General features: G+C 35.9%; 1 protein-coding gene and 1 non-coding gene across 2 annotated transcripts in view; one reads left to right on the top strand and one right to left on the bottom strand.

Moving 5' to 3' along the window:
• Positions 1-25,620, top strand: part of gogo (thrombospondin-1 like protein golden goal) — a 1,102,148-nt gene that overhangs the window by 652,659 nt on the left and 423,869 nt on the right. The window lies entirely within an intron of this gene.
• Positions 14,143-14,216, bottom strand: TRNAR-CCG (transfer RNA arginine (anticodon CCG)). Its single transcript has one exon. It is a non-coding gene; the product is annotated as a tRNA-Arg (tRNA).

Consider the following 25,620-nt stretch of genomic DNA (forward strand, 5'->3'; position numbering starts at 1 on the left):
TGATAAAAGGAAACTATCCTGCAAGTTTCGTTAGGCTACCAATTTGCGCTGGGTTTGTCAAAATTTTCCGCTACATACTGGACTATTTAATAAGAACGTGAAAATACTTTAAAGAAAAAATGATAACTATTAATAAGGTGCAGGACTACCAACGTATGTGAGCTAAACGAAGTGCTTTAAAAAATCAACTTTCGCCTAGTAAGAAAATTAACTGTGTCATCGCTTTGATTGACGTTTGCATAGCTAGGAGGTATTAGGCGAATCTTGAATAGTCAAAACTTGAATCCCGGTGAACTCCCGTCTAGTAATCCAGCATTAACGGCGAGGGGGGGGGGGGGCGATGTGCTGACCACACATCACTCCAAAGGCATGAGTGCCGTAAAACAGCTTTCAAGCCATGGTCCCATAAAGGCTGTTACGCCAGTGTTTTCTTAAAGTTTAATTCAGTGATGATAGGTACTATTCGGAGATTTATTATTTTTCTTTTTCCATTTTGCATAATTATGTTTTTTTCTCGTTATTATATATATAAAACATTCTAGCAGTTTCGATTTGCTCGACTACAAACACGGAAGTGTACGATAATTTGGAACTATTCATACTGTTAGGTGAAAAAAAAAAGGTTGTATACCTATATAATATATCACAGTCTTATGAGCTTGTATAAGAAACAGAAAGTGAAATCTGAACTAGGAGAGATATCTGAGTTTGAATCTCGTGTTTGGTGACACAACCCGAGACCATAGATAATACAAGATGATTGTTGGATTTGAGTTTAGTGTCCCGTTCTGTGCCAAGGCTATATGAGACGCGGACCTACAGCTTAATGTGTAACTATAATATTATGGAGAATAAGCGCATCCTAAGGTTGCAATAAGCTCGTGTTATAAAGTGTCAATTAAAGTTGGTGTTGTGAAAGGTAATTAAGGATTTCATCCATTTGAAACAAATATTGTATTAGTAAAATATCTATTTGTTAAGATAATGAACGTGATTTTCTTTGTTTAACATGGCAGTCAAAGAAGAATTAATGGATAATAAATACGAAATTGTAAAATTTAAATATCCTATCGTTTAAATACATTCTTGCTACTATCGACGGCATTATCTGGTAGGAATGTTGAATAACCCTGATTCAGCAGGAAGAAAATATAAGCTATAGTATTGAAGTTGATTGATTAGAGTTTCACTATATAACAAATATTGAGGTTATATGAGACAAGATATGTTGTTTAAAGTGAACTGTGGATCACTATTCGAGTTTTATCCAAGGCTTGATATACGTACTAATGATTGAATCCGCAAACACGCATACGAAGCACGAGCATTGCAACTTAGCTACGAATGGACACACCATTCAATAATTCTAATTCAAGAATGAAGGCTAAAAATAAGAAAGATGAAACGACAGTCTGTAAGATGATACTACTTTCACATTTTTTATTTCACACTACTTATTCCGAGACGAAATCGAGACTTGCCATTCTAAATCGAGACAAGCGTTTATCGAGACGAGATCAGGATCGAGGCCATTATTTGTCAAACGAGACAAGCCCTACACTGCGGTCTCGTCTCTATACCATCCCTAATCCGAACTCCTCTAAATTGGACGATTCTCTAAAAGAAGTTGAAAGAATTACAGGCTCAACAGCCATTTGTAACATAGTTTAGAAAATGTTCATGATTTTTTGATGATGAACTTTATACCAATTTACCAACATTATTAGGGAACTATTCACACAGGTCCTGAGAATAATCAAGAAATCACCACTGGAACTGTTCACATAGGCGGTGACAAATATAACTATGTGTAAAATTTTGGATGGCTGATGCCATGAATGATAAGAAATAGTAGCATGTTTTGTGAAGTTTATTTCTATGTGCCAAACAAAGGAAAGACAAGCGGAAACAATGAAAGGAGAAATTTTATCTGCTTTAAATCCACTCGCTCATTTCAAACATGGGAGAGTGCGACAAGTGAGCGATGGAAAAAAAAAAAAGAAAATAGGAACGAAAAAAGACAACTGACATAAGTTACCTGGAATATTGATCATAAAAGAAGGTTCAAAACAAAGAAAACATTTTACTGGATGGTAGAATAATTATTTCGTTCTGATCAGTAACCTTAAAAAAAAGGAGGTGTGTAAAATTAAGCATGTCTGCATGAACTCGTTTCAATCTCTGTACTCGTTTCAAAATTAACGTGGCATTTCTAGACATTTTCTACGTTCTATCTTCGCACTTTGCCCTCACTTATCTCCCACCCAGTATACGGTCTGCCACTAAACACTCTCTTTTTCTCTGTTTATTTTGGTGCTGAATCCAGTGCTAGTAATCAGTTTCAACAATTTAATTCACCAAATCGGAATGTTCTATTGTGAGTACTATATGTTCACGGAGTTATTACTTGTTCTTTAGAAACATTTCGTATATGTTGTTACTTTGGGGATTAAAGTCGATCCTTTGGCGATATCTCATATGGGCAGTAATGATTTCAGATTTGTTACTGATGGATTTCCATACATTGGATGTGAAAAGTATTACTGCAAAATACTGGGAATCCCCATTGAGCTCGATATGAACTATGCCCTGGGGGAAATTTCGTAGTTCCGGGAGCAATACCTTGGGCCACCTCTTGAAAAATATTACTGCATATGGGTGCTAGTGACCGCAAATTATTCATATAACAATTAGTTCTTCGTGTAGCTGCGGATCTCCTATTGATTTTTCTTGTAAGGTTAAACATTTTATAAAAAGTCTCTTTACTGAAGTTTTTGCGCGAAAAACTGCTTTGAAAGAGAAATGGGAATAGACATTATTATTATTATTATTATTATTATTATTATTATTATTATTATTATTATTATTATTATTATTATTATTATTATTATTATTATTATTATTGTGATGCTTTATTTTGTTTAACCCGGGAACGGTCGACAGGTGAGCGCAGCGCTCACCCTATTTTATATTTTCGTTTCAAAGCCGCCCTAGTGGGGTCACAGACCTGAGACGCTGTCTAGCTGTGTCTTATGTGTGAGAGCCAAGTGTAATCTTTTCATTCTCTTCTATTCGAGTAGTACTGGCTTTATAAATGTGACTATGCGTAATTTGTGAGTGCCACGCTCACGTGTCGACCGACGACGTGAGTGATTACAAAAGAAAGGATTGCTGCGCTGCATGTTTGTGTGAGAAGCTGAAAATATATATATATTAATAACCTCTAAAACGTTACTTGCAGTTTTGCTTTAAAAAAAGAAACAAAAGGAAGGGAAAAAAGGAAAGATTGTATTTAAAGGAAGCAGGAAAATTCGGTGTAGGAAATTTCGGTGTAGGAAAATTCGGTGTAAGAAAACTTGGTGTAGGAAAATTCGGTGTACAGAAAATTCGGAGTACGGAAAACTCGGTGTGGGGAATGTTCGGCGTAAAGAAAGATTCGTTGTAGTAGACAGTAGTATTTATTAAAAACTTAACTTTGAGCATAAATGAGCGTATTAGTTTTAAGTTCAAACTTTGTGTAGAACGTACTTTTACTGTCTGCTATACCAAATTTTGAAAAATTGTGATCGTGAAATAATTTGAATTCTAGATTTCGACGGATTTTAGCATTTCATGGCCCTTACATGACGAGAAATTTGTTTATTGATGTCCGTTTGTGTGATTTAGCGAAGCGATCATCGATACCAATCGACATTTCATTTAAAACTTAAGTTTTTATGCTGTTTTGGAGGATGTCTCCTAGAATTTTATATTAAAAAAAAAAAAAAAAAGTAGGTTACTAGACGGGTAAAGTTGAAAATTGTAGATTTTTCAAAAATGTTCTGACGATTTTATGTATATTTTATAAATAAATATTTAAATTTAAATTCTTCAAAAACGACATAGTTTTTTATGTTACTCAAAGGTGTAAAAATAAATGCCTCAACTAAAGTATCTACGCCTGATTGGAGGAGAAGTCAATAAGGAGTCAATAGGGTTGCAGTACTTGTTTACCTTAAGGCAAACAAACTAAAGTGTCTGATTGGAGGAGAATTAAACTATTTGTACAAATATTATATGATAAAACCATCCTGCTTTATATTGCCCTTTCCACTAAGACTTTTTTGATCAATATATTTTTGCATCTTACGTATGTATATGCAGAGTGATACTCCCGGATTCATTGGGCTCTAGAATTTCCAACTAAAGTCCGGTTTTCATGCGGTTTGTTGCCAATTATCAAGGGAGAATGGGAGGTTTATGGGACTATGTTTACTGGTTTAAATTCATCCGGGGTAATATCGAGCAGGCCGCAAGAAAAACAGCAAATATTCGTCATTGTACGTTACAGTTCGAATGAGATATTGGATATTTGAAGCGAAATTGAAGAATACAAATTAAGTGTTAGTGAGAATACAAATTAAGCGTTAGTGAAATGAAATGAAATCTTTAAGTTTTATGTCCAACAACATCCGCCAGCGGTGTCCGATGCTTCCCTGCCTTACTCAGAAGAGATCCTGTTTCCTGCAATTTATTCACTAGCGACCATATTAGTTCCTGTTTGGGGCAGAACGTGAGGCAAAGTTGCGTGTAGCTGCCCTTTGCGTAGCAACAACAGATCCCGGCCTCTAAAATCTTTTTAACGATAAAATCACGTTGCTCCAAAGAGTACATTATTGTAATTGCGTCCTGATCATATTGGTACAGTAGCACAGCATAATTCTCAATACGAAGGCCCAGTTTTCTGTTTCTTATTGACCGTCGCGAGGTTACCATCTAACGAAGAAACTCAAATCTCCATACCGCACCTCACCTAATTCCAATTCGGTACAGTGGCGAATATTTGCTGCTTTTCTAGAGGCGCGGCCTATATTACCCCAAATGAATGTAAACCAGTAAGCATAGTTCCATAAATCTTCCAACGTTTCTTGATCATTTGCCACAAACCGCATGAAAATCGGACTCCAGTTAGAAAATCTAGACCCCCAAATGAAATCCGTGAGTTTTAAAAGAATCACCTTGTATATGTTCTATGATGTACTATATAGGAAAGGTGTTTTTAGTTGTTCCTATAACTATTCTCTGAACTTATAGTTGTAATTGTTTTATTTCTGACAAAAAGTGTCAGCTTCATTGTGTGATGAAAAGTAGTTTATAGTAATACCCCGCAAAAGACATGCAAGAGGAATTGGACTCAAGGCAGAAAAATAAATTTGCTTTTCTTGAAATAGGTAATAACATTTTATTCGTTACATTATATGGTTTTCGTTTTCACAATATGAAATGTCGTAAATTATTGTAAGTAGTAATATTCAATATGTATTACACCGAATCTACCGTACACCAAAATTTCCCCACACCGAGTTTTCCTTACACCGAATTTTCTGTACACCGAATTTTCCTATACCGAGTTTTCTAACACCGAATTTTCTTACACCGAATTTTCCTACACCGAATTTTCCTAGACCCGTTCTTTATATGTTCTTTTATGTTCTTCAAATAATATTCGAACATTGTTTTGAAAATTTTCACAAAAATAAATAAATAAATGAATAAATCTCATGAACTTTGAACTTTCGTTTATCCCATCCTAAAAATTGATCATGCACACCAAAGAAACAAAAAGCAAGACTTGTAAAACTTAGTATGCTTTTCAAAACAATGTTCGAATATTATTTAAAGAACATAAAAGAACATATAAAGAACATAAGGAAATTTTTGTAATAACTTGAAATTTACACAAATAATCCAGCTTCCAAATAATTTATCGCATCTATTATATTTTCTAATTTCAACGACATGGAGGACCTACAACTATCGATGGTATTAAACCTCGTTGTATATGCTATGGCGAAATAATTATTCAAGAAAAGCAGGACCGGGCTGGATAGGCGCTCTAGTTCTATTGAAACATTCAGAGCCAAGTAGCACAAATTGACTATGAAATGTATTTTTCACTTTAGTTTGATATTAAGTTTTTCTATGCAGTGTCAGTACAACCCCGAAAATAAACAAGCTAACCCTGTACGAATCTGGTTTTACAACTTTGAGGAAGGGGTACAAAACATCACGGCCGTCTTGCACTGCAGCGACTGCGGACTTGTTATCCCAGTCACTGCTTCCGTGATGTATTTCTCATAAGTGCAAGTTAAATAATTAATCTGAAAGTTATTTTCGATACCAGTTTGCTTGGAACCTACCACAGCGTTCCGTTTCTTTTTAATTTTCATTTCAAACTCACGATTAAATATTTCGGGTTGTCAGTATTATAATAAACATGAATAGATTTAAACGAGAAGGATGTGAGTGAAGCCCTTAAACTGTATGCCCATGTGTCATATGGTCTAACTGTAAAAAAGAGACGTTAACTTCAATAAACAACAAGCAAAGGGGATGGTAAGGAATGAGAAAAACGAACGATATTAAAGAAACAAGTGGAATTAAGAAAATAGGAGGAAAGGGCAGAACCACAAAGAAACCTACACACATTGTTTTTGTGCAGCACAAAAGTGCAATAAGCATGAGATGGATTAAATCAGGGGTGCAGTACCAGAGGTGAATACTATTCCACTGATCCACCGCGGTCCCGTAATTAGAAGTCCATATCTCAAGCCTTCCTCCCCCTACAAACACACAATTTTGAAATTCAAAGTCTTTTTTACGGCAAAGGCTTGTGGTATTTTTTTACCTTTTGTATCGAAAACCCCAAGTTTTGTGCTCTCGCCGTTCTCAAGTTATAGTAAGAATAATTTGGGAGGGCTGGAGACTTTGGAAGTTGAAAGTTCATTCTGTGCAAAATTTTTGTACTAGTTTTGTGCTGAAAACTCTTAGTTTTGTTCTCTTGCCATTTTCGAGTTCTCTCTCTATTAAATATGGGGTACCCATCTCTCCAGCCACTATTTTAGAAATTGAAAATCTTTTCTATGCCAAAGTTTTTTTTAACCCTTTTACTCTGAAAACCCCAAGTTTTGTGCTCTTGTCGTTCTCAAGTTATAACAAGAATAAATTTGGAGGTGCGGGATGAACCTACCACTTTGGAAATTGAAAGTCTTTTATATGTCAGTTTATATCCTCAGTTCCGTGCTCACATTTCTCAAGTTAAAGCAACAATAAATTTGAGGGGGCTGGAGACATGCAACAACCCACTTTAGAAATAGGAAGTGTTTTCTATGCTAAAGTTTGGTGCCGTTTTTTGCTGAAAACCCCGAGTTTTGTGTTCTCACAGCTTTCGACTTACTCCCATTTTCAATGTGGGGGATGTATATCTCTAGCTTCCTTTTTAAAAATTGAAAGTTCTTTGTATGCGAAAGTTTTATGCATCTAGTCCAACTTATCGCGAATATTCTTAGAACGTACACCAATCGTTTATGATTTGTTTGGGAGGATATAGGAGTGAAGTCCCGAAGTTAGAAGTTTACTATTTTAAAGATACATTACCGCAAAATTGGGGGCCAACTTCGTGAAGTTATGACCTCATACGTCACATATAATTTTAAAACCTACAAAAATTGCTTTCAAATTTTTTGAGAGGATTTAAGACTGAAATCCTAAAGTTTAGAAGTTTACACTTCTCAAGATACAACCAGTAAAATAAAGGAGGGCCCCCATTCGAATAATGAAACCTACGTTAATTGTTTTGGATTTGTTTCGAAGGATTTAGGGGTGAAATTGTTAAGTTTATGAGTTAAAAGTTCTGGGTATACAGTGCAACAAAATAGTGGGGTCTCCCATTAGTCAAACTCTTCGTGAAAATCAATCGTTTAGGAGTTGTTTGCGAGGACTTAGGAGTGAAGTTCCAAACTTCAGGATTTTTTTTTTTTTTTTTTAAGATAAAGGGCTGGAAATAGTTTACGTGTTGTTTGCCACGACTTCATTTTGGTGTTGTTTGCCACGGTATTATCTCTGGCTTATCTTATGTCACAATCGTGAAGATTTATACATAATCGACTCATAAGCTGAGGGTTGCCAGATGACCATATCATAAAAATCAAATCTATTATATTTATAAACATAATACATACAATACACACTGTCCCAAGCACGTTATTGGGTTACTACGCTATCAGCTGCTAACGCAGCTGTTAAATTTATTGAAGTTGAGTTCAAGCACTCGATGTAATCATTTGTGTGCTTAAAATCTCCCCAAATGCATTTTCAAAATTTATATGACGTACAATTTGTGTGCGTTCGAATGTGTAGCCAATGTTGAATGTAGGCATTTCATCAGGACCACCCATAAGTAGGAGGTAACCATCCCGAAAAATGAGAACCCGGACCTTCAGGAGGAGCATTTTTTTTTTTTTTAAATCTTTCATAGCTTTCCTAGAGATTAAATTAAACAAAATTAGGTTTAAATATATGGATTTAGCAATCTTTTAAACATCTTTGGTGAGAGGAAGGAAACTTCTATTGGTAATACAAAAATTTAGTGACTTTTGTATTGTTAGTTGGCTAATTTCAAGCCCACTCAGAGAGCTCCTTTGTGGCTAAGCGGTTAGTGTACGCGCCTTTGACGTGGAAGACCCGTTTTCGATTTCAGCTGGAGCTCATATGGATCGGATTCCACGTTAAAACTGTAGGTCCACATCTCATATAACCTCGATGCTGAGCGGGCCACTAAAAATTAGATCAAATCAATTCAACAGAGATTATTAAAATACATGGGTCGGCAATCCCTTTATAGCCTTTTTGAAACAAGATGGAATGTGCATGAATTGGAGTAGATTTGAGTTAAACATCCCATTCAGTAGCAGACTGAGACATGAACCTACATCTTAGCATGGAATCCGATCCAAATAAGTTTTCGCCGGTAATCTAACCCAGGTCTCCTACCCCAAAGGCGCGTGGCTATCCACATAACCACAAGGGAGCACTGTGTACGATTTGATACAATAAAACCTATGGCAGAAGTAAACTAGCAGATTACATTTCTCTAAGTTTGAACCATTAATTCTCTCGAACGTTTGAAGGTAAAATTTAGACCATATATAAATGTAAGAAGTTGAATTCTGCAATCGAAAGATAAATCATTCGATACTGAACCACCCCCAGAAAAAAAGAACAATTTAAAATATTGTTTTTGTGGTGTAATCGTACACAAGATCGTATCTCAGATGGATTCTAGGGGTGCAGAAATGAGAAATATTTGCTTAATTTTTCAAGCAAGTCTCAGAGTAAACACTTTAGATGACAGTGATGCAGTGGGTTCTTCTGTTTCTTACCACTTTCTTCATTACACTATTTTTCATTCATTCTGATCATTACCATATCCTTTAGCTTACACGTCATAACCATGGGAAGTAAAACTGAAATATTTCATTTCATTTTTCTAAAGTATATGAAACCCAGTTCTTTAGTCGCGTAGCATAACGGAAAAAGTAACATTTTGTAACAGCCCATATTAAAAACTCAGTTAAAAGAGAAAATGCAATTATATCAACTTACTAAGCTATTGTGATATTAATGATGTTTTGTGTTCAAACGCGAGAACATTTACCACTTGTTCCAGAGAATCAAAAAGAGAGGTGCCTTGCAACCCTTCCTTTTACTCCAGGTGTGTGTGAATTTTCGCGATAATGAGATATGGTAAGATCGGAATGCAAATCGGGGCAAAATTGTGGCAATCAACACGAAAATCGAGTCGTGGCAAACAACACGCTACCTGAAAATACTGGGGATTAACTTCGTAAGGGAGTAACTTCCTGAAACTAGCTCGTCACAAAAAAAAAAAAAAAAAAAAAAATCAAGCTCACTCTCGAAAGTCTCGGTCTCTCGTTTCGAATATCGACAAAAAAAAAAAATACATATATATATACCATTGTCTTTACTCAAAATGCACGTATTGTTAAGTTACATTTCTGATAGTAAACAATTACCCTTGGGTGACCGTGTTCAGAGTGGTATACACGGGAGAAAGAGGAATTCCACCTCTGATCACAAGGTATATCGAAAGTGTTTAAAACAACTCAAAGTTTGAGTTGTGACTCAATATACTGTAGATCTATTCCATTTCAAGTCACTTTTAATCAAAGAGCATGTTTTCAACAAATTCCGAAACCTAATTTTGTAAAACAAGCACATAAGATTTCTACCTTCTAATATTATTTTGTAACACATAGCGGTAGATCCAGAGGATTTTTTTTTGTTTTTTTTACGTTGTAGAAGTTTAATGAAGCAATACATCGCAAGAAATTACTTGCATTGGCGTTCTTGCTCAGAAAATTTCGACCTTCGAAAATGCAGGTAGCCATTTCTTGTTCTTTCTTTTTAAGATGTGATATTTTGCGCTATCATTTAGTTCTGAAGGTTTGGTGCTGATTGCCACGTGTGCTGACTGCCACAGCCAATTATTGGTGCTGATTGCCACGTATGCTGACTGCCACAGCCAATTATTGGTGCTGATTGCCTCGACTGGCGCTGATTACAAATATCAAGGTGCTGACTGTCACGACGGTGAGCTGACTGCCACGAGCCTGTGAGAAACTATTTGGAAAGAGCGGAATTAATCCGTCATACTAAATTTACTAATCATCATACTAAATTAATATGAGGGATTAATGTAGTAATCATCACAGCAAATCTATGTAGTATCCTGTAAGTTACAAAGATGCTCACTAAGTGTAATGACATACGCTTGGATGTTTATAAAGGGATTGGTTTTTTTCTGTTATATGTACAATTTGCACATTTCGTTGTTTAAATTAATTGTTTTATTTTATTATTTAATGGATAAGTATTATAAAGTAAAATTAGTGTGTATTTATTCACCCAAATAATGTTTTTAGAGTCAAAGGAAGGGCTATGTAAACAAAGATAGAAGGACAGTTCTTGGCATTAATAATAATAATAATAATAATAATAATAATAATAATAATAATAATAATAATAATAATAATAATAATAATAATAATAATAATAATAATAATAATAATTCCACGTCTAAAGAACTAGATTTTCCGGATGATCATCTTGGCTTCAAAGATGGAATTTCCTTTCTGCAGTACAATAGATTGGAACAAGATAAACGGATTTTGTATTTTGGATATGATGGTCTGAAGTCAGTGCTGATAAGGGAAGTTCGGGACAAAGCACTCGCCTGCAGAGAAACTAAGCATACCATTTGAAGGACCAATTCATGCTGATTTCAACAGGTAATAATATTCCTGTACAGTTGAGAACTGTTCGAGATATTCAGATTGGAAGTTTATATGAAAAAATGAGTGGATGCATATTTAAAAGCGTTAAGTATTTTCTCCCATAGCGAAGCCTGATGTTTTGAACTTGCTACTGCTTGATCACTGGGTCCATTCACAGACAAATTGTTAATTACAAGTTGCATGACGGATGACAAAAGACGTAATGGTTGAGAAGATACCAAAGAACTGCTGCACACGGGGATACAACCATTTGATGTGTTTGGATTCCTATCAATCAAAGATTATGGCATAAGATTTGTACAGAGTATGATACAACTTCATCAGGACGTTATGATGTACCAACGAAATAATCAAATACAGTTCGTGTCCATACGAATCAGTTCCGATCACCGCAGTACATTGGATTGCTTCATTTTGCGTTTTAGACAACTAAAGTTATGTGAAAATTATGAATAATCTGAAATCTACTTTACTAATGACATCCGCTCTTTCTAGCCTTAGCTACACAGTTCATCATAATTTTCTTCCATCACTTTTAGACTACTTGCCGAAAAAAAAATATGTTTGTATATAATATGGTTATTAGGTAATTTCTTCACCTTGACATTCCTACCGTTGAATTCCTGTTCAGTTTTCTTAAACGCATTCGCAGCAGTATAGTTTCATAGTCCTCATATATTTCGATTCTTTAGCTAACAAATTCTTAACTCTCTGAAAGAAGTCTTACGATCCTGCTTGATTTGATTGTGAATTTCGATTTTTAAAAAAAAAATCTTCTGCATTCTTAATGAACTCAAAATGTATATTATCTACCTTTTTGTTCTTAATTTTGCTGTATGTCTTTGAATTTGTCCAATGAACCATCCTCGTTTACTTCATTTTCCGTTTTAATGTCTAAAATGTACTGTTTATTCTTGCTGTCATCCGACTCCTCAATGTATTTTTTCCATCTTCTTCAAACTCAATTCACTCATTAAACACTCATTTCTATCTTTAATTTCTATATTGTCATAGTAGTTGTCCCTTGCTGCCCTTCTACAGTATTCGCATGAAATTTACTCTCATATATAATGTTCAAATTTCTCTATCTTTTTAAATTCTTTTTGGTCACCTTCGCTTCTATTGTATATTTCCGTCCTTGTAGATTTCCCTTCTTCATTCGCAGATAAACTTTCTATACATCCTTTCTTTCCCTTATCCAGTCCCCCTTCCGTCATGGAAACCAATTGTTGCTGGTTAAGCAATGAAAAACTTATGTGCCTGCAGCAGATACTACTTTGACTAACCAAGAAGCGTAACTTTAAAAATAAATAAATAAATAAAATCCTTCTTTCAAAGTGACATACGTCAGGCGGACATTCTATTCACGTTAACCTAATGTTTAAGAGCAGGCATAATTTTAATTTGTTCTGTCTATATTTTTACTTCTTCCACATAGATCTAAATACTTTCAGCATTGATCCATTTATCTCCTACTCAGAATATTTGGGGGACGCGTCCCCTCTTTAGACGCAAGAGACGCCCGTGAAGTCAATAAAGTTGACACTAGCACCAATTATTATCTTAACAATCGATATAACTGTTTGATGGATTTGTAGAGCGATGCTAATGCTCACAATTAATATGCAATGTTGCCACATAGTGAAATTTTAATTCCCCATACCAGCTGAGGGAGGCCCCGAGGAGCATTCCATCATATAAGATTTTCTCTTTATTTTGACCTGCAGAATAGTGTTCTGTAGTTTGTGGGCGCCATTTTTAGGACACCCGATATATATATTTATATCTATATATAAAAATAACCGATATTAGTGTCGAATCCATAATTTTCGGGGTCGCTGAGACGAACAGTGATACTTCCGATGCTGTTTAAATCTTCTAAGTCCAGCTCCCATTAGTGCTCTTAAAGGGTATGGTGACTTTAAAATAATTGAAAATGATCGATATTAGTGTCGAATTCATAGTTGATGGGTGACAGTATTTTTGCCCTATATGTCCAAAATGAAACTTATTCTCCTCGTGCAAAGAATGGGCATTCTGGTAGCGAAAAATAAATGAGAAATTGTACAATTTAAATTTCCTATCATTCAAATACATTCTTGCTGCTATCTACTGTGTTATCTGGTAGGATATTGAATAACTCTGATTCAGCAGGAAGGAAATTAACTATAGTATTGAAGTTGACTGTGAAGAGTTTCTCTGCATAGCAAGTACTGAGGTTATATGATAAGATCCGTTGTTTAAAGTGAAACGTGGATCACTATTCGAGTTTTATCCAATGCTTGATATACACCCTAATGATTGAACACGCGAACACGCATAAAAAGCACGAGTGTTGGCCACCTAGTTACGAATGGATATGCCACACAACTCAAATTGAATAATATAAGCAAAAAATGATACTACTTACACATTTATTTTATTTTATACTATTTACTTTGAGACGAGATCGGGACTGAGACCACTTTTGTCAAACGAGACGAAACCGGAACTGCAACCTCGTTTTCGAACTCCTTCAAATTTGACGATTCTTTAAAATAGGTTCAGTCTAACAAAAAAAAAAAAAAAAAATCTATAATTTAAATTAGAAAGTTTTAATGATTTTTTATGATCAATTTTATATCAATTTGCGATCATTATTAGCGAATCATTCATATAGGTATTGAGAGTAATCAATAAATCACCATAAATCATCACCAGGACTGTTGTTCACACAGGCGGTGTCAGATACAACTATATGTAAAATTTGATGGGGATGGGATTTAGATTTCTGGGCTCTCGGCATCTAAGGCCATTTAGCCCTTCACGTGTTGAGGGATGACGTCCCTCGGCGAGCACATAATCCGGGGAAAGGGAAGGAAGAAATGATTGGGGAAGGAAGGAAGCGGCCTGGGACCTATAAGTTAGGTACCACCCCGGCATTTGCCTGGTGTGAATGAGGAAAACCCAGGAAAACCTCATTCAGGGTGGCTGGCCTGAAAAAGCGTTTTACACTTGTTCGACCGAGTGCCCCCACCGGGAATCGAACCCGGGACCGCTCGCACCGGAGGCGAGAGCGCTAGCGACTACGCCACGCGGGGCCACTATGTAAAATTTGAATGGCTGATGCCATGAATGATAAGAATGGTACCATATTTTATTAAGCTTATTTCTATGTGCCAGATAAAAAGGAAAGACAACCATATCTTTGAAGTTTTTTAGGGTACACAGACAGTAGAGCCTACAAACAATGAAAGCAAATATTATCTACTCTAAATGCACTAGCTCATTCGTAACACTTGAGCAAGTGACAAGAGAGCGTTGCTTTTTTATAATAAGAAAAAAGAAAAGAAAAAGAATGAAAAAACAACTGACAGTTTTCTTGAAACATTCATAGTAAAGGGAAATTCAAATGATTTAAGAACACAAAGGAAAAATTTAACTTGATGATAGAACTTCTATTTCACTCCCGTCAGTAACAAAAATGCAGGTGTGTAAAATTTTTGTTCTATATTATGTATTGAACCAACAACTTGCCACATGGGAGGAGTTCCCCACCCCTTCCGCATTATGAAACCTTTTGCTGTGATTTAGCTTTTTCCGTTTCCCGACTATCCACTACCGATTTCTTCACACAACTGGATACTTGAGATGCAGTTTACAGAGGTCACATGGATCACAAGCACTTTGGAAAGAGACACCTGTGAAAAAGGGGGAAAGGGTAATCGGGTTAATGATCCCTAAAGGGTACCGCAGTGACTAAGTGCTAAAGGTATAACATCTGGTGATATTCGTCCTTTGTTCAATGGCAGGAAGTTTCATGTGAATTTTATAGTGTACAAAGCGGTGTTTGAGCTTTATTCTACCTTTCTTTGGCGTTACATGGGTTCCTCCATTATAATTCACTGTATATCATTGTTGTTCTTCATCTCAATGGGAGTAAAACGAAAATGTTGAGGGCTCATGCTTGGTTTAGAGGTTAGAACGCTTGCCTTCGGCGCGCGTAGCCCTAGGTTCGATTCCCACTGTGATACGAAAAAAGTGGTTCTGATTCCACAATAATAAGTAGGTTCACGTCTCCTTCAGCCACCACGGCGTAAGAGTGGAACGTTAAACTCAAACAAACCAAAAACAAAAATAGGTTAAGCTTTCATTTCATGTCGAGTTTTCTTCAATTATGAGTTTTATTTTTAAAAGTAGTGTACTTAACCCGTAGTGTTAAACACAACTTACGAGTAACGAGTAAGTTCTATGTTTAATTCTATGTCTAAAATCCGTCGATCGAGTTTTTCATTGTTGCAATGTTTTGAAATATTTTCCATAAAATTTATTCTACCCGTGCGAATAGCGGGCATCATAGGCACTGACTTTGGGGGGGGGGCAGGACACTTTTGGCCCCCCAATATTTAAAGGTGGGGTCCATGCCCCCCAATATAATCCAGTTTAGGATAAAGTAACAAAGAGGAGAAAGAATTTATGTCGTAAACTTCGTCGTACCTTTAATTCAATATTAGGAACAGCCTTCTTATTCGATACAAAATGCCACTTTCAAAGTTGTGTTTAATAGAGCACTGAAGCTTCAACCAACACTATCGCAGCACTGATATGACAAGGGACGATCAATGTGGTGCGCAAACTTCCAGTAAAGTTCCCAAATTTTGAACTTGAATTTGTTTTAGGCAAATTTGATTTAGGTCTTGAAATTCGCAGCGGAACGGATGGAGCGGACCGAGATCCTGTGGGGGAGGGTCTTTCATCCAGAACCTAATAGAAAAGTCTGAATATGATTATATATTTATTCATTGTTTGCCCTCCCCCGATCGGCGTAAATCCGTCTTCAATATTGAGTGGGTGGAGTAATATATATATATATATATATATATATATATATATATATATATATATATATATATATATATATATATAGAGAGAGAGAGAGAGAGAGAGAGAAAACAATGTTCAAAATATTTATGAAATTCAAAAACAATGTTGTGGAGGATCAGGGGAGCAGAGTTGTCTTCAGTGGCGTATAGGGTGCTATCGGGCTCAAGATCGCCCCGTAATAAATATGTTAGTTTTTCGCAAATCAATAATTCTTCTTAGCATTTCTAAGAATGTCTTTGACTTTCCATTTTCTTATGCTCTTTGTTCAGAAATAATACTGTATTTGCCAAATTTCATATAATGTAAGAATTGCGTCCTCCTTTTCTTTCTTTTGTCCTTTCTAATTTTCTGTTTCTTTTTCTTGATGTTACTATCTTTGGTTTCGCCTATCATACTTTATCGACCGTTGTTAGTTGTGATTCTAATCGGCCGTCATCAGTAACACCTAAACTAACAGGAGTTGATAAGCGAAACTGGTGTTCCACACCAACTTGAGCGGATATCAACATGACGGAACTTTAGTTATTATAACAGAGAAAAAATTATATCGTTTTGTTATTTTAAAAAGAAGGAAATGTTTGAATTAAAGAAAATCAAAACGGGGGAACAATTAACCTGGAAAATTAGGTAGGCCAAGAGTATACTTCCTTTTTCTTCTATGGATATAATAAAAGGTGAGATTCACTCCTAAGATTTTGTATTATACCATATAGGATTTATCGGTCTGCAGTTCTTGCCATTGAAATTTCAATTCACGCATAAATTAAAATACATTTAATTCTCAAACTCAGGTGGGCAATTGTCACTTCCTCCCCTGTGTTGGGCGTAGCCCCTCGAAACACAATCCTAAAGCCCCCACTGGTTATGTGCAACATTCCGAGGTGGGTAGATTTGAGACTTATTCTAGGGAAGGGCGATGAAATCCATATTACGGTAAAGGGCCGCAGTGGCTCAGTGGTAGACCGTTTACCTCTGGTGCATCGGGTCCCGTGTTCAAACCCTGCTCCCGCGACGTGCACTTTGTAGTGGTCAAACACCATGTGCGTGGGTTTATTCGGGGTTCTCCCGTTTTCTCCCACTTTCTTCGTTCCACCATTTCATTCATTTCTCATTATCACAGTCTCCTTTAGCACAGCCAGCATAACCATGGGACACAAAACTCAAAGATTTTCATATTACGGTAGATGAATCTGATTTCTGTGATGAACACGTTGTAGAGTATATTATATATTAGGTGATGCAGATGAAGTAGTAGTAGTACACATCCGTATTACAAATCACTGCCGTGAACGCATTCTGAAATCTTAATACATGAATATTTATAATTGGTATGTTTCCAATTAGGCATCAACAATTATCCACGTTAAAATTTTGGACACTTGTTTTATAATAATATAAATAATGACTTCCCCAAAACTATGAAGAAAGAAAATTATGTATGACGCAACAATACTCTTATTTGAGCAAAATGATGATAATCTCAACAGCATTACAGGAATCGTTACAGAAATCTGACACGTATCATATACACTTTAGTTAACAGATGTAACCTTAAAATTACGGAGAAAAATATTCCAGCAATTAAATTCTTTTCTTTACTTACGAAGCATGAGTAGATGCCTAGTCTGATACTACAAATAGATAAAATGCGCGTTTACTGAAAAGATGGGTTCTACTGACGTAGGGTAGTCTATATACTCCTCGTGTGCTAGGGCCTAGGAGGGAGGAGGAGATAAGATTTCACATCAGGTTACGTCACGCACAGTCGCACACCTTCATTTTCATTAAAAATGGAAAAGCCAAAAGAAATCAATTTTATCTCACTTTCCTTTGAGGCAGTCGGACACAAATCATCACACTTATCTGCAAAAAGAACTTTTCAAATCGGTTTATTGGGGGAGCCTCCAGTTCCAATGTTGGGGGACATGTCTCCCAATTTCCCCGGGATTTTTGCCCGTACCGACAGCTGGGACAATTTTCCAGAATGAGTAGAGGGACATATTCTCCTCTGGCATTTATTGCAATTTTTGCAATTTGTGCCCAAGTAGCGGATGTGGAATTAATACATATTGATGAAACTACTAAACGCACTACAGCACGAAGTTCAGTTTGAACTACTACTGAATACGATTCTTTCTAATATATATATATATATATATATATATATATATATATATATATATATATATATATATATATATATATATATATATATATATCGGGTGTTGCAAAATAAGTGTTACAACTCTTGGGAGGTGAATCCTGCCACTGAGACAAGAAAAAAAGTTCTCTTGAACTTTCGGCTATCGGACATAGTTTCAGATCTACAAGGTGCCGAAAGCGTGGGAAAATGACTTTCGGACGCCAATAGTTCGGAAACTATCCAACGTAAACGGGGCGGGTAAAAAATTCACTGAAGAAGTCATACCTGCTCTATTGAATTTTGCATGTTTCACAATCCTACCATGCACGCGCAAGGGATTCCCCAAAGGAAGGTAAGGAGTCCCGGATAATCTGCTAAATGAAAGTTGGTCTAAATGGATATGAATTGATGGGGTTTCTACCAGGTAACAATAATCCGTTTGTATTAAGTCGATATGTGGAACAAATACAAAAGGGTGGACACTTTCATGCTCGTTGTGTGTGGTTGCATAATCGCCAGGTACGGATGATGGACAACAGTAAAGTTCTGGGTATTAAGTGTTGCGAATTTGTACTCAAATGCTCTAGAAAGACATCTGGAGTGTCGGTAGAGCACAACAGATGGAGCAGGGTGATTCACATGTGTGTAACACGTAACGAAAAATGCCCAGAAATGCACTCATATTCAGTAAACGTGAGTCCGAAGCGTCGGAAATGTAAGGATTAGCCTCAAGAACATGAAAGTCAATTCAATAATAATATTCCCTCAAACCGACGCAATATGATGTACACGGTTGCATACCAATAAGGATGCAACAACTGAAGCCAAGTTGAAATTGTGCAAGGGGACTCATTAAGAAACTGGGTAAACTAAATGAATGTCTCTAGTGGGATCACATAATCGATATTGAAATGAGGACAATTTGTGTGTTGATATCGATATGTAGCTAGTGGAGAAATGTCAACATCTTCCACTACTGCTGGGACACCGTCCCACGTGGGAAAAATAGGAAAATAACTACTCGGGTCTTGAATCTGAGGCCGTGGGCTCCCAGTAGGATTGGAAACTGCGACCACGCGAGCGAAAGCGAGCGCTCTAGTCCTGAGGCTCAAGGGAGCCTGACTTTCTCTGTATGCATTTCTTTGAAGAGTACCCACTTTGTTTGGCAAGCGCTGTTGTAAAGCCTCCCGACATGCTTGTGTGTTACATTTTGTTACTCCTACTGCACAGTTGTAAACAATCAGAGTTTTAAGACGTTTCTTCCTATTTCTCATGTCGTTTTATTTTCCATGTGTATGGTGTACCAGCTGTAGTGTTACATGTGCCAAATTGGTTCATTTTCGTCTTTCTCTTGGCATGTGTACTGTGTGTAAGATACATATTCCTGGAGGTATTTTGATATCGAGTACGTCATATGTCCCAGAAGACGTAAGACATGATATAAGTTTGCTATTTTCACGCTCTATTACAATTTGAACCATGGATTAAAAGATATCTTTCCATATATGTCGACTGTGGGACAATGTCCCAAACAAAGTGGGACATTGATACAATCTTGTTCTAGTTACGTTCTACCAAAAAGTGCACCAGATGTAATAGCAAAATGTACAACGTTATTTTCCTAGTTTTCGCATGTGAGACGGTGTCCCAGCATTAGTGGAACATGTTGACATTTGTCCATTAGCTACATGTTGATATTAACACACACACTGGCCACATTTCAATATCGATCATGCGATCCCACTAGAGACATTCATTTAGTTTACCCAGTTTCTTAGTGAGTCCCCTTGCACAATTTCAACTTATGATCATTTGTTGCATCCTTATTGGTATGCAACCGTGTACATCATATTGCGTCGGTTTGAGGGAATATTATTAGTGAATTGGTTTTCATGTTCTTAACGCTAATTCTTACATTTCCGACTCTTCGAACTCACGTTTACTGAGTATGAGTGCATTTCTGGGCATTTTTCGTTACGTGTTTCCACACATGTGAATCACTCTGCTCCATCTGTTGTGCTCTACCGACACTCCAGATGTCTTTCTAGAGCATTTGAGTACAAATTCGCAACACTTAATACCCAGAACTTTACTGTTGCCCATCATCCGTAGCTGGCGATTATGCAACCACACACAACAAGCATGAAAGTGTCCACCATTTTGTATTTGTTCCACATATCGACTTAATACAAACGAATTATTGTTACCTGGTAGAAACCCCATCAATTCATATCCATTTAGACCAACTTTCATTTAGCAGATTATCCGGGACTCCCTACGTTCCTTTGGGGAATCCCTTGCGCGTGCATGGTAGGATTGTGAAACATGCAAAATTCAATAGAGCAGGTATGACTTCTTCAGTGAATTTTTTACCCGCCCACTTTACGTTGGATAGTTTCCGAACTATTGGCTTGCGAAAGTCATTTTCCCACGCTTTCGGCACCTTGTAGATCTGAAACTATGCCCGATAGCCGAAAGTTCAAGAGAACTTTTTTTCTTGTCTCAGTGGCAGGATTCACCTCCCAAGAGTTGTAACACTTATTTTGCAACACCCGATATATATATATATATATATATATATATATATATATATATATATATATATATATATAAGCTGAGAGAAATAAATTCCATCATACATTCCTTTATGGCAGACGGACACAAATCATAACACTTATCCCAAAAAGCACTTTTTACGTCAGATTATTGGGGGACTGTTCCCCAGGTCCAAGACTGGGGGACATGTCCTTCTCATCCTCCCGGGATTTGCGCCAGTGGCTCCCCCAATATTTTCTTCAAGTCGGCGTCTATGAGTGTTACATTCCGTTATTTTCATATTTTTTATTAAATTTTCTGGGCATGATGTGTGTATGTTTGGTATAAGTTATTATTAATGTCTGTGTAACATGAATTATGATATTATTCTTATTAACACTCCTAAAGGCAATATTTAGATGCATGTAGCAAATTCCTTAGTGTGTCGAATTTTCAACAGCTTCTCTTTCTCTACTATGTTCTAAAAATATGGGTATATTTTGTAGGTTTTAAAATATATCACCGATAAAAGCGTCAACCAGAATAGCTATAGCGCAAATTCCATTGCAAACAGTACAATACTTTCCAACTTACAAAGGTGTATACACAATTTTGAATTAACCTTTTATCTTATCGGTGTCATTATGAGGTTTCACTGTATATTATTATTAATATTATTATTTTATGTCATTCTTTTTTCATGACGTAGCATTCATATATCACATAGCTGGAAAACTGGGATTATAATTCTGTAGTTGATGAGACCATGTAATACATTCGTTTAATGTATCTTTTAATGTCTTTATTACTGATCTTGAACAATAAAGCACATTTTACTTATTTTTGCATAAAGCGTGATACTTGATATGATTCTTAGTAGATATAGCAAATATGTTCCTCAGGGATATTGCTATTTCAAGAATTTCAAACCAAAGTATTCTAAAATCAATACTTTGTATTTTTCTGTAAACATAAAGTATGTAACTGAATTAAATTATGTACCGCTGTACAGTGGCGGCGTAAGACAAACTGGCGCCCAAGGCCAGTGAAGTAGATCGGGTCCCCTTTTCGAACAATCGTGATTTATACACTTCTATTTTTTGACATTCATTTACATAATCATTCTTTCTGTTTACTCCTTCCCCTTTCACGTTGGTGTATGCGTGTTTAGATCATTTTAATCTGGGATGTATTAAACAAATGGGGGTGACATTCAGAATCCCTGTCTATTTTTTTAATACTTAGAACCGCCTTCAGGCTGATATCTAAAAATAAAACTGGACCAGAACTATCATTGCATTTTTTCTTTTTTATTCATTTTTAAAGAAAGGACACGATAGAAAAAGTATTAGGGATACAAGTGTAACGGAAACTACAAACCACGACAAAAATAACATAATCTTAAGAAAAAACAAACCGTAACAATCAAGAATCCAGAATTTATCCTACACCTATACTATCCTAGTATCAACGCGTACTGTAATTAGATAGAATAGTGGAAGTACCAATGAAGAGACAAATTTACGTACAAAACGTAACAATGGGCTGATATTGCAAAAATTGCAAATAATAATATAATCAATGCGTTTTCTAAATGTAAGCTCTATGTTTCCTAGAATATTTTTGTTCGGTTCTCGCCTTTTGTGATTCTCCTGCGCAATTTTTCATATGGTTAAGTTTATTCATAGTTTCTCCGTCTGAATTTATGCTAATGGGTTTTATTTGTTAGATTTTTTTTCTTCAATTAGCCCCATTAACTTTAATATTCAGTTTCTCTCCAGTGATCATACACATACATAAACTTTTTTTTTTTTTTTTTTTTTTTACCGAACTATCGGTAAATAATAGCTAGAGTAGATTTCTCTCCTGCGTGTCTTCATATATCTTTTACTAGTCATCTCTCCAGTGATAATGTACGATTTATTTAGTCCCACTGTTTTTGTCGAAGTACCAATGAATAGTTAAGCACTAGAATATTTCTCTCTTGCTTGTCTTTTTTTTTTATTGTTTCCAGATTTCACACTTGTTTTATGATTATATTATTTTGTATTTAATAATTCAGTCATGTTTATATTCTGTCACTTATGACTATTTCCATTACCACTTACTAACATACTTGGTATTAGAATATATTATAACAAAAAATCCTGAGTATATTGAATAATTGGGGATATACTATAGATTAAATATGTGAGCACAGAATTCTACTACGGGTTATTCCTTCCTACTTTTCATTACACCTATCACCACACCAGTCAATTGACAGATTTTGACGGCTTTATATTACTCTTTTGGTACTTTTGTATTTTTATTGCCTTTACTTGAAACATGAAACTACTTTCGACAGTAGTTCCAGTACCATATTAGCCTGTGTTCCACCAAAATTCAGAATGATACCTACCTTCCTTTGGTAGCAGCAAAAGTCTCAACTATATTATCAAAATCCAAAGTGAATGCTTTTTCATTTCCGATAGAAAGAATGACCAGATTCGTGAATCTTTCTTGACTCATTCTGGAACGCAACTATGATTTTATCAATTTCATTTTGCTGAAAGACCTTCCACATGATGCGACAGATACGGGCAGTGTTATCAAAATCTGAAGAGCGGTTGCCAAACTTTAGTAAATTCAAGCCCCATTGAAAATTCATATTTCAGGATGCCTTGTGGGGAAAAGTCAAGTTGTTCTTTAGCTTACTGAGCACACCTTAGTGAACGGATTATATCCTTACAATCCTGAAATAATTCTGAACCATTCAGGTCATTCGGGTAGAACAAAGCCAAATCAGAGCAACATGCTTTTAGCCTTCCCTCGCTCTTATCATCTAGCTGCTGCACAAAGTTGGCCATAGAACACAGGAATCCAAATCTGTCGTTCAGGTCGTGTATCTGAGTAAAATGATCATACATTTGTTGTCTCATCTCATCTACAATTTCATTGATAGAGCGCTTCACTTCGGCCTGTGCAATCAGGGGTTCATTCTTTGCTTCTCCAGGCATGCATCTTCTTCTCCTACTGTGTGTACCCACAGTTATGTTCTATGCCCTGCAACTTCTTTCAGCTGCGGATATGATTTCCTTGCCCAGCTCATGTCTCCAGGTATCAATGGTATTAACTACACTCTGTAACTGAATAAGAGTTTGATTGAAACTCATATCTTGAGATTGAAGATATTTTTGGATCCGACCAATATATGAGAGATCTGCAGACCAGAAATATAGTAAAGCAATGAAGTTAAATGACTGGATGCTTGCAAGAAGAAGACCAGCATCTCCTCTAGTATCAAGCGTTTCAATCGAAGTGTCACGCAGATCTTCCAACAGATCATTTACTTCATCCAATTGACTAGAAAGTGCCTTTAAAGCTTCTGCTTTTGAATTCCATCTAGTGTCACTTTCACGTTTCAGATCAATCTTTACATGATTTTGCAGCACATTCCATCGGTTAATAGATCTAGAGAAGGATACCAACAAACGTTCCATTGCTCCAAGGCGCCGCAGCATGAAAGCCATAAGGTTCAATGAATTATTGTTACAAGGAACGAAAATGGCCAAAGGACTTATATTCCGTATCAAAATTTGAACTCCAGAATATTGCCCGGCCATTGTAGCCTGATTAGCACAAGACTGGCCTCTGCAATCTTAATATCAAGCCTATCACGTTGATGTTTCTTCAGGATTTCAGCAGAAATACTCTCAGCAGTCTTTTCTTCGATATAGATGAAATCAATAAATGCTTCCCGAACGTAAACAGAATCATGTTGTATGTGAACAAATCGAATGATTTGTGACAACTGTTCCACATGAGAACAATCAGGAGTTGAATTAAATACAATGCTGAAGTATTTTGAATATTTGAACATTTGTTTTCTTATTGAACATTTTCTTCACTCTAAATTTGTTAGCTGAAATGTAAATTCATACGCCAAAAACAAGAGCAGAAATGGGGATACCAGCTAAGCAAAACGGTTTCGCTCGCTGAAAATTCGACTTGTAAAGGACAACAAAAAAGACAGAAGGAAAACAAGTGAATCAGCGACTATAGCGTCTGCACTAAATAGCTTTTAGTTAGCAACAGAATGCTAGTACCCTAATAAAACATTATGTACACTCATGTCCAAAATGATTGTCGCATATATATAACTGTCTTCTTGTAAAAATAGAATTTGATAATGATTTTGCACGGTACTTTTAATACTGATACTATGTGTATAATCGGGAAATGTATATTTGTGGTAAATTTCACAGGAAAAGAATTATAAATACGAAAATTAGAATGAGTAAAACAAAATGTTGCTCAATGGATACGAAAGTTTTATCTTCTTTTTTATTGTTCTTATTTACTGCTTTTTTGACATGAAATTTGCCACATACATGTGTTTGCCGATTATGCACATACTAACATTATAAGAAATACCGGGTGAATTCATTATCAAATTATATTCCTACAACAACATATTTATAGACATGCGACAATAATTTTGGACATGAGTGTACGTTGATCCCTTCTTTCTACCCTTCTCTTGAACTGATATATGAGTAAATAAACAGTGATATTTTAGGAAGCAGGTTAGCAGACGGGTCTCCATTACTTGCATCATAAGACCGTAGAATGTAAACAACACAATATACTTTGACTTTCTTTTATATATTTTAATCAACACTCAGGTTTTTCCTTTAAATTTCTCTGAGGTTATTGAAACTTTTATTTTATTCATATTTTAATCCATATACATTTTTCCTTTGAATTTCTTTGGAGCCCCAATAGAGTAAAACTTTTATTTATTTTTCACCTATATTCAAATTTTTCTTTAATTTTCTTGGGGGCCCCAAGAAGTGAAACGTTTATTTTTTTATCTGCATTTAGCCTTTTCCTTAGCCCCCCCCCCCCAAGAGTATGAAGCGTTTACTTTACTTTTCACCTATATTCAAAGCTTTTTCCTTT

This window comes from Thermobia domestica, chromosome 3 (assembly GCF_964235325.1).
Source record: "Thermobia domestica chromosome 3, izTheDome1.hap1.1, whole genome shotgun sequence".
Lineage (NCBI taxonomy): Eukaryota > Metazoa > Arthropoda > Insecta > Zygentoma > Lepismatidae > Thermobia > Thermobia domestica.